The sequence below is a fragment of the Salminus brasiliensis genome, chromosome 16 (assembly GCF_030463535.1).
Source record: "Salminus brasiliensis chromosome 16, fSalBra1.hap2, whole genome shotgun sequence".
In the NCBI taxonomy this organism is placed as follows: Eukaryota; Metazoa; Chordata; class Actinopteri; order Characiformes; family Bryconidae; genus Salminus; species Salminus brasiliensis.
In genome coordinates, this window is record NC_132893.1 from 28,961,256 (window position 1) to 28,975,664 (window position 14,409).

General features: G+C 38.7%; 1 protein-coding gene across 1 annotated transcript in view; it reads right to left on the minus strand.

The window, feature by feature from the left end:
- The window catches only part of il11ra (interleukin 11 receptor subunit alpha), a 43,917-nt gene extending 43,815 nt beyond the window's left edge, over positions 1-102 (minus strand). The window contains exon 1 of the mRNA XM_072658275.1: positions 14-102. The gene's annotated coding sequence lies outside the window, so the exon portion shown is untranslated. The remainder of the gene's footprint in view (positions 1-13) is intronic.
- Between the last annotated feature and the right edge of the window lie 14,307 nt (positions 103-14,409).

The window sequence follows — 14,409 nt, forward strand, 5'->3', positions numbered from 1 at the left end:
AACGCAGCCTTACCTTATTTCTCTTCTAATGTTATACAGGCTTTTTCACACGATTGCCCTCCATGGCTTTAGCTGGCAGAACTTTGTAGCTCCGTTGTAACAGTTCGGGATTAAGGGCACGAGCTGCTACTGCCTTGCTGAGCTCCCATTGGATGAAGCTCCTGTCAATCACTGGAAGACAGCCCCCAGGTTTCCTGTAGAGGGGCCGTAAAGGGAATGGATCCCAAAGTGGATGTCCAAAAGTTTGTAGACAGGCATCTAAAGCGTTTCCTGAAATCGAGGGTTTGTAGGGAGCTGGAAAGGATTTGCACTAGATGTTGGAAGATTGCTGTGAGGATTTGATTGCATTCAGCCACAGGAGCATTAGTGATGTTGGATGACTAGTTCTGGACCATAATTACCACTCCAACGCATCCCAGTGGTAGATTTTGGAACATTGCTGTGAGGATTTGATTGCATTAAGCCACAAGAGTGCTAGTGAGGTCAGGGACTGATGTTGGATGACTAGTTCTGGACCACAAATACCATTCCAACTCATTCCAGTGGAAGATGTTGGAACATTGCTGTGAGGATTTGATTGCATTCAGCCACAAGAGTGCTAGTGGGGTCATGTACTGATGCTGGATGACTAGTTCTGGACCACAAATGCCACTCCAACTCATTCCAGTGGTAGATTTAGGAACATTGCTGTGAGGACTTGATTGCATTCAGCCACAAAAGTATCAGTGAGGTCAGGTACTGATGTTAAACGACATGTTCTGGATCACAAACACCACAATCTATCCCACTGGTATTGGATTGAACTCCATTGCTCCAGAGACCATAGTGCCAGGGGTCTACTGCTCCACCGCCCAATGCTGGGGGGCTTCATTCCGGGCATGGAGCAATTTGCCCTCACACATCTGGACAGTGCAACAAACCGCAGTTGCTTCATCTTACCTTTGGCCTACATCATGAAGCTCCCTCAAAGTGAACATGTGGGTACCAGAACATGCCAAGAGTGAGATGGTTAGAGGAGCCAGGTGTCCCTCCCATGTTGCTGGCTTGTTTACAGAAGTGGGTTCCTAATCCTGGACCATTGCCTCGCACAGTTTAGTGTTTTTGCCTGCTCTATTAGCCTCATTGTAACTTCGTGAAAGACTTATTATGGAGCTGATTAGTTGGTTCAGGTGTGCTTAAGCAGGGGGAACACTAAACTATGCAGGCGACTGAAAATACGGGGCCTAAATTGGGAAAGACTGTGGTACCTTGGTCTCTAATGTGCAGATCTATGACCTATTTCCCATATTTTGGTCCTGGCATCTCCTGTTTCTCATATTTTGGTCCTGGCATCTTCCTCAACTGCACGGTATAGTGTTTCCTCTGCTCTGTCACACTTATTTAATGTCATAGAGGGGGTATTAATGAGCTGCTGATGATTTATCCAGGTGTGCAGGGGATCATGGAAACCTGGTTTAAAGGATTAGAACAGTACCTCAGACCTTACTTTAAGGATTAGAACTTTGCTTTGGACTTGGTAGTCTTGTAAAAAGGCTGAACTTTCAGCAAGTGTAGCTCAGCAGAGCAAATAATCCGAATACAACAAAGTTCAGACGACGGCCTACAGCCTGAAGGGATGTGTTTATGTTGGACGGATCGATTTTTTTCCTTTTTTTAAAACAAAAACAAACCTTGCATCATGTAATTGACTACTCTAAATGCCCACCTGAAAGTCATAGAGGTGTTCTGACCAAAATATTCACGTACCGCTCCAAGTTCCCGAGCCTTCAGTGACCACAGACCTGCTATTGGTGGTTAAAGGCAATGTTCACCAACATCTTGTAACTTAAGTGTATGTAACTCCTGAATTAGGTGAATTAGGCCAGGATCAGGGCCACACAGGTTGCCCTGCATCTGAAGACCAGGTCACACAAGCCCAGGAACATCCTTATGCAAATTCATATTTACAACAGAAATATAAACATAATTAATATTTCCATAAAACCCTGACTGATCCTGAAATTCCCTAAGCTCCATAAAAGGGCCTGCATATAACATTCTCATATTTATTGAATAATTGATAATAATCAGTAAAAGGTTCCCTGGCTGATTGATTGGTCAGATTAAGCTGGTTAAGTGGATAACTGTATTGCTGCTGATGGAGTCGTCTTCACCATATTATTTCACATCATCTTGTTTCGAACACAGACTTCTAATCTGAGGATATTCTACTGAGGGAGTCGGGGCATACGGTTCACCTCATTGCGGCCAATTCATGAATTTAAATGAGATTTGTGATCAAGTCAGTTCAGGTTCTCTCGGTATCTGAGTGAGGATTAGTGGGGAAATGTATTAGATTGGGTGGCTTTGCATTATTTAAGGTAAGATGATTAAAGGCTAGGAATTTTTGAAAGCCCATAACTTAATTTGACTGGCTGCTGTACTTCAGTGCATGTGGGAATATTATTCTTAGTAATAGTATTTATTTGTATTACCTTTTAAGTATTTCATTATTATTATTAATAAGTCTACCAAGCTACCAAGAATAACACTTCTTATAATATTGAATGGTAACACTACTATTACTACTACTACTACTACTACTCATAATAATAATAATAATAATTATTATTATTATTATTATTATTATTATTATTAACAGTAGTAGTAATAGTAGTAGTAGTAGCTGCAGTAGTAGTAGTAGTGATGTGGTGTTGGTTTGTTGTATTACATTTTTAAGAACATAATTTATTTTGGTAAACAAAATATAGTTGTGTAATATCTAAAATAATATTCGTCTGTTAAAAGGGAAATACAACAAACTAATAATACTACTAAGCAGATACAACAACAACAATAATAATAATAATAAGAAGAAGAAGAAGACAAGGAAAATCAACAACATGTAAAACAGCATGTAGCTATTATTATTACTATTATTATTACTATTCTTAGTAGTAGTATTACTATTATTGTCATTATTATTATTATTATTATTATTATCTACGAACAGAAACACATAATAATAATAATAGTAGCAATATTGCTGCTACCAACAAGAATAACATTATTATTCTTAATATTATTATTAGCATTGTTGTTGTTGTTATTGTAGTTGTAGTTGCTGTTGTTATCATTAATATGCAAGCAGATAATAACAACAATAATAATCACCACAATTGTCACTATTGTTACTTAATTATTTGTCACAGAGTGGAATCTTTTCTACTTTTGTTTAAACTATTAGAACTAATTCATTTGATGTGAGAATTCTGATAATGATATATTACACTTTAATTATAACATTTTAAAAATGAATGATATATTATATTATATTATATTATATTATATTATATGTGTTCTACCGTTTAGCTAGAACAGAGAGAAGAATGGTCAGTGAAGCCGGTTCTGTTGGGAACATGGCTGCAGGCAGGTGTAAACACAAGCGTATCTGTACCTCTGTATATTTGTATGTGATCTAGTCTAGTGTTTACACCGAAGAGCTCAATCTTCCACCAGAGGATCTGCAATAGCATATAATCCAAACAAGCTAGCCAGGCTCACCAGATACCCACTTCAAGCTAACCACAAATATGTTGACTTATTTATATTAATCTGGGGATGCTGATGCGGCCTGTGCGTAATTTAAAGCTTGCAGGACATCACACAAACAGCCAGTTAATGATACACTGCAGCTGAACCTCCTGGCCCAGCGCAATATCTCTCAAAGAGGTGAGGGGTGGAGGGGGGTTAGCGTTTCAGTTTTATTGCCATGTGACCACATCATAGTTTCTCTGCAGTGGCTGTTCAGTCTTGTCAGTGGAGTCAAGAATTAATGTTGTTTTTCTCTGGATGTCAAAGTTACATAAATATTTACTTCCTTTAGAAAAAAAAGAGGTACGAGAAACCAATCAACAAATGTTTGTGTAGCTTGTTCTTCCATCCTCAGTTAATCAAACGGTTCAGCCCCTTAAACTGTGTATTACGTAGTTGTTAATATTAAGGCATACTGTTCAGTAAGGACCACAGAACTAATATATCAGTTATGTAGTTTGTAGTTGTCAAGGAGAGGCATTGAAATGTGGATGTATTTATTGAGCCTCATTGGTAAAGGGGTTAGATCAGGCTGACAAATCCCAAATTATCTGATTCGTGCCTCTATACTTCCACTTTACTCCATAATAAGTAAGATTTTAACCCACATTTTTACGCAAGCACAGATTCCCTGGAGTTTGTCCACCCAGACATCTCTTATTTTGTTAACATGCAGTGGAAATGAGTGTAGTGCTGCAAAATCTATCATCTACTGCCTGAAACTATGGCCTGCTGCTGTGGTAAACAAGCTTATGGCGGCCTCTACTGGTAAGAGTTTTGAGTTGCTGTTGCCAAAGCCAAGCCAGCAGATAATTGCTGCTCAGACCTGTTGACAAGTGAGGTGACAAGTCTTACTTCTTGACACTCAAATCTCAAATCAAGTTTCAAGTTAATGAATCCTGACCACCAGCAGATCAGTCAGCAGCAGCGACACTGAGATAAGTGGACACAGATCGATGAATACCTGGAAAGCCCCCTACTGTGCTTCCATACCCTCCACGTATGGGATTAAATGGGCCTGTACCAACAGCGCAACAGTGCAACAGGTGGTCATCTTCAGTGTATAAAGGCTGCTAAGCACAAGTGGTTCGTTTTCAGTAGATCTTTCTGAGCAGACTACACATTCATGAAAATTAGAACTATAAGGGAAATAAGTTTTCAAAACTGGGGATGAAATTATTCAGAGATACAGAAAATGTGGAATCCATAACAACCATGCAAGGCCTGAGAGGAATGTGCCCCTATCAGATAAACGGCCCTTAAAGCTTTCATCTAAGATAGAGCAAATCTGAGGAAGAGAAGAGCTCCACCCTCGCTTCAGGCCTGAAAACATCTTGGCCTCTTGGCCTCTTGACCTCTCTTGACCTCTCATATGGAGGTGTTTCTGTCCATTCCTCCTCTGTGAGAAGATGACTCAACACTGTGGGTCTGAAAGGACATAAAGCTGATTGATCCAGAACATTTGATCCGGTTACACAAAGAAGCTTCTGCTGTTCTCAGAACAATGCATTGACTACTCCAGAGTCCAGACCTTAACATCAGTGAATGTGTTTGAGTGGGACGGAGGGAAACCAAAAATGCTCTGACTGAACTTTGGAGCCGTATCAACATCTGCAGATTTCTACAGAAACACTGAAAGTGAGCTTTCTGAAAAGAATGGAAGATGTAATAGAGGTCACTGTGGAGCTCAAACATCTGATACTGGAGTTATTCAGAACAGTTGTTGAAGCTTCAGTGTTGTTTCCTGTTAATTCCTGTTATTTACAGCCATAACATTAAAACCACCTGTCTAATATTGTGTAGACCCACCTTGTGCCACCAAAACAGCTCAGATCTGCTGAGGCATAGACTTAACAAGACCTCTAAAAGTGTCCTGTGGTATCTGGAACCTCTATGGATCATATAAATGAGCCCTAGGTTCCCAGGACTCTGTCATGTGTTTACTGGTTGTCCTTATTTGGAGTGCTTTTGGTAGGTACTGACCACTGCATACTGGGCAACACCCCACACAAGACCTGCCTGTTGTTTCAGAGATGCTCTGACCCAGTCATCTGGATGACAGACCAGTGCCATTGTAATGAGATAATCAATGCTATTCACCTTACCTGTCAGTGGTTGTAATGTTATGGCTGATTGATGATGTTTTCTGCTCTTTTTCTGACACTTAATAACTAAGTAATTAATCACTGTTTTGCCAGGGAATCAAATTAATGAAGGTTGGTCACTGACTAATGTACAGTAATGTGTAATTACTTATTATTATTGTGTGTAAATATAAATTGGCTTAGTCAGTGTTAATGTCATGATTTCTGCTCTATTTCTGAGCATGCCAGAAATGTGTACTCTAAAGATTCCTCGGCTAAAGCGCTCAGCTGCTGCCCAGCCAGCAGGGGTCAGCCAACTTTCAGCTAAGTGGTGGGGGCACGTTTTATTGGGTGCTAACTCAGATATGTTTGGACAGAAGAGATGGTGTAACAGTGACAGGAATTTTTAATGGTGTTCTCTTTGAGCAAAGAGCATGCACTGAGCAGGGTGCAGACGGAAAATGTTTGTACTACCTGTATTCTTCAAGGCATTTCCCAACCTCTCTGTGTCCCCTAGAATTAAACAATCGTGTGCTTTTACGAGTAGTGTTTGTACATGAGCTGAATTCTGATTGGTTGCCTTGTATCACACTTTTTTTTTTTAGTTTTGCTGCTTGGTTTATGTTGTTTACAGTAAATAATATGTTTCAAACAATGTTTACATACTACATAAGACTTTGATTGACCTGTTTTCCATGAAAAAAATTTTTTATGTTAATAAAATAGAGTAAAAAAATACATTTTAGTGCCTTAATAAGTAATATAATAATTTTAAATTCAATATGGAAACTAGGTAATAGGTAGCCAATGTTAAGGCTGTTTGACCTTATTCCCCTCATTGGAATGAGTGTGTAATGCTGATTATGTTGTTTTTCATATCAAGCTACACTGAAGAGTTTGATGTTCTACACTCTTTAACAATTATGTTTTTGTTGAATGGCAGAAACGTAACAAAAATGTATCTATGTTACTCTGAAAAGCATGTGTGACCACTTGGTTGAGTTGCCCAGTTAAGGTAACACTAATGCAAGTTCAGCATAAACACTGCACAAGATCATATCACCAGTTTCCTTGCTAGACTGAATTATATGTTGTATTTTCTCAGAATGGCAGAGCTTTAAAACCATTTACTCTTACCATAATAAGATTTAGGACTCATTATATCTGCCATAGCCATCACATCTGAGTCTCTTTGAAGTGCAATGTGCATTGAAAAGCTACAGCTTTGTAGATGGTAGGATGGTAGCTATAAACATTACAGTTTACTCTAACATGTATAAGAGGCTGTAAGTAAAGGGCTGGACATATTGTTCTTTGTTTTATTTGGTACAAGAAACTTGATTCTATTCTATGGTATTACTGCGACTGTTCTACAATACAATATCAAGTTTCTTGTTAGTTCATACCTAGAATTACCCTAACTGTGCAGGTCAACCAGCTGGTTGACTTGCATATCTGCTTCCTTGATAGGTAACCCTGGAAAAAACAAACAAAACTGCAATGTTGCTAAATGAGCATCCAGCAACACACAGTTTTATAAATAAATGTTTTCTTCATGCCTAGAATTACCCTAACTGTGTAAGTCAATCAGCTGGTTGACTTGCATATCTGCTTTCTTCATAGGTCATCTGAAAAAAAAAGAAACTGAAAAGTTGCTAAATGAGGATCCAGCAGCACTCCAGTTTAATGAAAAAATATTTTCTGTATTTTTGAGTGTTAATGGATTAATTGTAGTTTTTGTTAGACCAGAAAAGAGAGCATTATAGTGGTCTAGCCTGCTAGTTTTAAAAGCATGCATCAGCCTTTCTGCGTGATACGGGCCCTTTAAATGGATGGTGCTTTTAAGAAGATATAGCAAGATGAAGTAGAAACACCTCCATAACCTCGGCATAGCCTGCTTATGTAGACAAGCATCTCACCCTATTTCAATTTAATTGTGTCAAATTGCCTATAATGGGCTTCGTGTTAGTGATGTGCCTGCGCTTGTCAGTACAAACATGTCTGATAATTAGTGATGATGATATGGTCTCCAAGTGCTGCGAGGTGAAAGAGGTAAAAATGAGGAGTAAAATAAGTAAGGACTGTCTTTAACTAAATTATACAGGGCCCAATCAGCTGTTATTTGGTGCCGGATAATGGGTCAGTAATCATACTCAATCAGGCATGCGGCCCTGTCCTCTGTAAATAATTATGCGGCGTGTTTACTGCTTCTGGGGAGTCTTCTCATGAAGGTAAACGAGCGATTGGGCAATCAACGCCTCCGGAATTGATTTCTGCCGGACTTCACGGTGGCTGACCTCCACCCCATCAGGTTCTTTGAGGTTTCCTGAGGCTAGGGGGCTGAGACATTTCTAGACAGGCCCCTGGCATATCATGTGGGCACGTTTTTTGCTCAGGGCTCTGGTATGTGTATGTCAACACATGGGGCTCCAGGGTGGGAGTGTGGTGGCTGATATTTGTGTCTCAGCCATGGATCAGGAGTGCTATATCCTTTGCTGACTGCAGCTATAGTTCTTTCCCTCTCCCTCTCTCTCTCCCTCTCTCTCTCTCTCTGTCTCTGTCTCCTTTGCCAAGTCATAAAAGTGTCAGTCAGGCTGCGCTTAGCCTAGCCGTGGCTTTGAACCAGCGGCTCCTGTCATGACATACCCCAAGGAGCCACCTTGACCGCAGGCTGCGCTGAAAATGATATCTCTGCAAGTGAAACCACCTTAAATATAGGCATGCATATTTTTGCAAGATATGCATACAGTATATATAATTCTAAATATTCATAGCAAATATAAGTAAGTATATATATATATATATATATATATATATATATATATATATATATATATATATATATATATACTGCTATTTTCAGTTTTTTGCATATGCATATTTTGCTTCTTTTTAGAAACCTATATATATATATATATATATATATATATATATAATTGTGTCATAAAGACAAATATTACACATGCTACCTACACACGAGGTAGTCTACACATCAGTATATCTGGAATGTAGACAGCATATAGTCATATCTCTCTTTATTATACAATTCTAAGATAATTCTAATGTAAAGGTAAAGGTTGTGATGGCAGCTGATCAGTGTGAGTACTTGTGTTTAGTTTATTGTTTGTTTCATCATCATTTCAGTTCATGTGTTTTAGCCTGTTGCTGCACAGTGGGTTTTACTTTTGCCAGCACATTTACCAGCCAGCATTTGTTGGTGTCCTTCGCTGGAACCCTGCCTCAGCCTTACTAAGCTGCTGCAGTAATACTGTCAACGCTAACATGCACTTATATGCAGATGATACTATTATTTTGATTTGTGCCCCATTACCAGCAGAAGCTCTCTCAAATTTACAGGAAGCCTTGCCTTTTTAAGGTTAGTTCTTAATGATCACCAAACTAAATATTTGACACAGCGACTACTTACATCCCAAATGTATATTCTTTTTGGTAAATCAATAGAATTAGTGACTACCACTACTACTACTACTACTACTACTACTACTAATAATAATAATAATAATAATAAGTTCAACCTATATAGCACCTTTTACAAATCCATGGATGCTTTATGTAGGCACAACAAAGCTGGGTTATGATGAATGAAGAGTAAAACATTTACCTTGTGAGCAGACATTTGAAGGAAGACAGGTTCAAGAGAGTTTTAAAGTTTGGGGGCAACAAAATTAAAAGTTATATAGATGATGATAGCTGATAGTTTCATCTTATAAATATTTGGGATTTATGCTGATACTCTTTCTTTTAAATTGCTTTACTGCTTTACTCAAAAAGTCAGAAAAAATAGTTGAAGCTATGTTTTTTTCCTTTATATATATATATATATATATATATATATATATATATATATATATATATATATATATACATGCCTTAAATACAACAATTATTTAGATTTATAACACGTGCCAGTTATTTAACGCATCACTTCAAACTCTTTGAAATGAAAGGTTGGTTTCCACTTTCAGTATGACATCAAATACACTGGGCTATTTTTCTGTATATTTTAGTCTGCTGGAAATCATCAACAAGCGTCTCTCTGAAAAGCTTTGTGCAGCGATGTTTGATATTGCTGTTGCTTTTGATGGCTAGTCCAATGTCAGTCCAAACCCTGACCCAGACCTGAACTGCTTATTGACTCCTCTGACTTTTCAGATAGGACTGGGTGTAAGGTGTAATGTTTTTTGTGCAGATTGAAAAAGTAAGGGTGGTGGCATATTACTTTATATAGTCAGAACTTTGTGCTCCTGTTAAAAAATAAATTGTTAATTCATAAAGCTTCTAACAGTGGACCTAGACCACGATAAGAGTAGCCATCTGACTCTTGCTGGTTGCTACAGACCACCTTCAGCTGATAAGGAGGCTTTGTCCTTCCTTTCAGTGGTTCTAGCTGCTATATCTTCTGAAGAGCTCATTTTCATGGGTGATTTAAATTGGGACTAGATGACCCCAGCTTCAAATGAAATGAAAACACAAATACAGTGATTCAGTAAATTTAACGCAGCTTGTTAATGCCCCTGAAAGGGCAAAATAAAAATCCCACTTCAACAAATGAGCCTCATTAATTTGGAATTTCACAAATGATATTTGTGACCATTGTGTCACTACTGCTTTGAGATTCAGCTGCCAATGGCTAGCAGCATGATCGGGATTTGAACCAGTGATCATCTGAGCATAGAGACAGCGCCTTAGTCCGCTGGACCACTCTGGGCCAACAGCCTAAATTTTAATCTCAGTATGATTATCCTGGTTAAATAAAGGTAAAATTACATAAAATGAGTTTATGAAATTTATTTCTCAATATTGTCCTCACTTCAATAAAATGTTATCAATTTTAAATATAGCTCTAAAGAAATGCCTAATGGAAAATGATCTGCCAGTGACAGATCACCTGATAAAGCAAGCATTAAGGTCTTGAAATAGTTGAATAATCTTATATATAGATATTTTTTGAGACATACTGAACATGAATAAGGTATGTAATATTTCTCAGTATTAAATGACAGTAAGATTATTTTTAGACTGTAAGAAAATATAAAGGTCTAGAATTAGGTCAAGATTTTTATGTCACCGACATTCAAGATGTTTTTTGTACTTGACAAGATATCAGTTTTTCCAATGTGTTGAGCATCACTGACACCCCCTACTATCAACCAACCACACACCACCGCCACTCCTCACCTTGATACAAACATTACAGCCAGGAGACCTGAAACGCCAAACTGGGGCCCACGTAAAATATGCACACTGTAAATCACTGTCAGAAATGCCTTCCTCAAGGGAAAGAGAGAAAACCTGCCCCTTTATATCCTCTCCATCCAACATACTGGTGCTCCTGGTGCTCTTACACCTGAGAAGCATTTTCAAACCCTTAGACATCTTTTACATGAATTATATTAAAACCTGAAAGTGTAGAGTCTATAATGTATACACTCTAACCAAAATAAGGTTCTATATAGTGCTGAAAATGGTTCTCAGAGAACCTTTTAAAATGTGTCTATATGCTATATAGTACCATCTACAAAAGGTTTTCACCAATGCATAGAACCTTTAAACCAGGCATAGAACAGTTTAAGCTCTAGCTGTTCTTTGAATTACCAGTCTACTCCAGGATCAGGTTGGGAAACACTACCCCAAACCAATACCTTCCCAAACAAACACACACACACCTCTGTCTGCCTCTGGACTGCGACAGAACAGCTGGCCAAAGAGGAAAGGGACGAGTAACCTGGCCTGGGCTGAAATTAATTAGCACCTCTCTGGCTCAGCCTGCCCTTCTCCTCAGCCTTGTCCATCAGAGAGGGGCATGAAAGGAGGCCTCCTGCAGAGTGATGGAGGGAAAGTCCCATTTCATCAACTCCTCCTGCTGCTTTCTCAGCTGCGGGGCCAGTCAGCTGTCCTGAGTTTTGATGGTCAGGCAAGTTAAAAGACACAGGCAAGCTCTGGTCAACGCAACCAAGAGGAGTTTGTGGTGACCCAGTCTAACAAGGAAATTAGCAATATGATCTTGTGCAGTGTTTATGCAGAGCCAATGTTAGCATCTGATTCTGTTTACCCTAAGTGGGCAACTCAACCGAGTGGTCACATAGGCTTTTCAGGGTAATACAGAGAAACATTTCATTGTTGCGTATCTGTTGATTGATTTTTAGAGGGTGTAGAACATTAAATTCAGCCAATTGTTTTCTTATTTAACTTCTGTGTAGCCTAAAGATTAAAAAGCTGTGTTATACCATATAACTATGTTTTTTAGACAGCTTTCAGACAACAACCTTTTTATGACTATGCCACCCTGTGGCTATAATCAACATTACACACTCTGTTCAATGAGGGAAATAAGGTCAACAGCCAAAGATGGGTTTTTTTATTACTTATATATCTCTGTTTTGGGTCTCACCCCAACTCTAACACTACTGACAACCAATCAGTGATTCCTGGCCATTAACACAAGGCACACCTCAAAGTTTTTTAGAGGAATAATAATCTTGTCATGCTTCTCACGTACATAATGAAGCTGTTAATGGTATAACAGTGGCATTTAGCCAGAGCAATTCAGCTTTTGGCTTGTGAAACTCTAAACCTATAAACACTTGGAATTTGGCTCCTAATTATTAGCTGCTGTAGAAAAGTCAAGTGTATTCACCCTTTGACAGTTTATTAAGGAATTTTTGTAATGTTCTGTACATTAGGATTTACATTCAATCTGTCAAATTCATCATGTAAGCACTTAAAAAGCCCATGACTCACCAGCAGGCTGACAGTGTGTTTACACTTCTAGTACCACAGAATAGCCCCACCAGTTTGTACATAGGTCCCTGTAGCTACTGAGTAATACATCATGGTGTGTAATAAGCCTTGGTGTTTTAAGGGCTTAACCTTTAAGGAAAATATTAAATTCCATGTTTAATAAAATGCTCCAAATCTTAAGTTCAAATGGCCCATTCATTAAATGTTGTGTATCAGCGTGATGAAATATTATAAGTCAGTTTTATCCGTGTTTCTATTGTACTGTCTTGTATTTGTAGTTTTGGGAAAGTTACTTCAGATGTTTCCATAATGTTCGTTTTTTGTCTCACTGGAAATGTTGTGTAAGAAACGTTCCAATAATGTTGCAATGCAAACCAATAGTTCATCACACATTTTCAGAATGTTCCTAAAACCTTATTTCTGTAACATTACAAGCTGACCTTCCTAGAACCTTTAAAAAAAAAAAAAACATTGCTGACCAGTCCTATAACGTTCTCTGCTAGCCGGGCTGTAATGAGTTTACATGAGTAAACTCCCATGAGTTTATCAGTCACTGCTTGTGTTAGAAGGGTTAGCATCGTTAGCTGCAGCTGACCAGCATTGCATATATTTCTCTGAAGGAGGTTCACCCAGAGCTTTACTTTCCTCAGCTCTCTAAGTGATGAAGACTGATCCACTCCATTCGCTATGTAAAGTCTGTGACTGCATTATACAAGATTTACTGCATTTACAGACCCGTAACATCACTAATGCCGCCTCCAGCTTCATCCTCTTACTGCATAATAAATTATCTCTGTTTTGCTGTGATGCTGTTTTTTCAAACAGGTTATCTCAGGTACCTAACAAATCTTTGCTAATGCTAATGTGGCCAGCATGGCGGCACCTGGGCCTGTGGGTTTTGTGGGTTGTGGCCTGGGGTTGTGGGTTTGATCCTCACTCCGGTCGCTGTCTGTGTGGAGTTTGGTGAGTTCTCCCTGTGTCTGTGCATCTTTCCTCCAGGTGCTCTGGTTTTCTGCCTCCCAAAAAACACTGACCATGATAAATTGCCTCGAGATGTGAGTGTGAGTGAATGGTTGTGTGTGCGTGTGTGTGTATGTGTTACCATGCAATGAACTGGAGCCCTGTCCAGGGGGTATTCCTACCTTCACCCAATGATTCTGGGTACACGTCGTGACCCTGACCAGGAAGAAGCAGATAAGACAATGAATGGAAGGGTGGATGGGTGATGCCATTGCTAAAACAAATATAATAAAAGTATGTTTTTATGATGTTACATATTTTACAGTTTTGAATTAGTAGTAGAAAGAAGAAAGCAGCAAATCAACTGGACAATAAAAGCATCACTGGTTTTACCTAAAAAAACAAAAAAACTAAATTTTTCGTCACTGTGGACAGTTTTTTTTTTTCAGATGAAATATGCAAGCGTGAAGAACCTTTTTAAAGTTTAAAGAACATCTGCATAACCCAGAGCAATGGTGTGGCTGCTGGGGTAGACTGGGAAATAGCACAATATCGATATTCTGACACAACTGGACATCCATGACTCACAGAAAGATCCAGTTTCTAAACAACATACCTCACCATTTACTTTCTGTCAACACTACACACACACACATCTCATGACACCATGTATACTTCATAACCTGCAACATGAAAAATGGATTATTTTTTACTTTAAAAATCTTTAAGACGACAGCGAGGGTTCTCTGGAATCTTTAAGTTTCTTATTTGGCTGGTGGCTAGTCTCAGACAGCTGCATATGATGTACAATTACTGCAATCCAAACAAGTTAACATTTAGGGTAACATTAGGTAATGTTAACGTAACTGATGGAGTGGTGTGTGCTGGGAGCATCAACTCATTTCTGACAATAGCGAGTAAATAAGCCAATTACCCTTTTAATCTTTTTTGATTAAGCTTTTTTTTCATATGGTTGGGACGGCATAGGACCCTAATTAAATCACTGATGCAAGGTCCTTTGCTGACACTC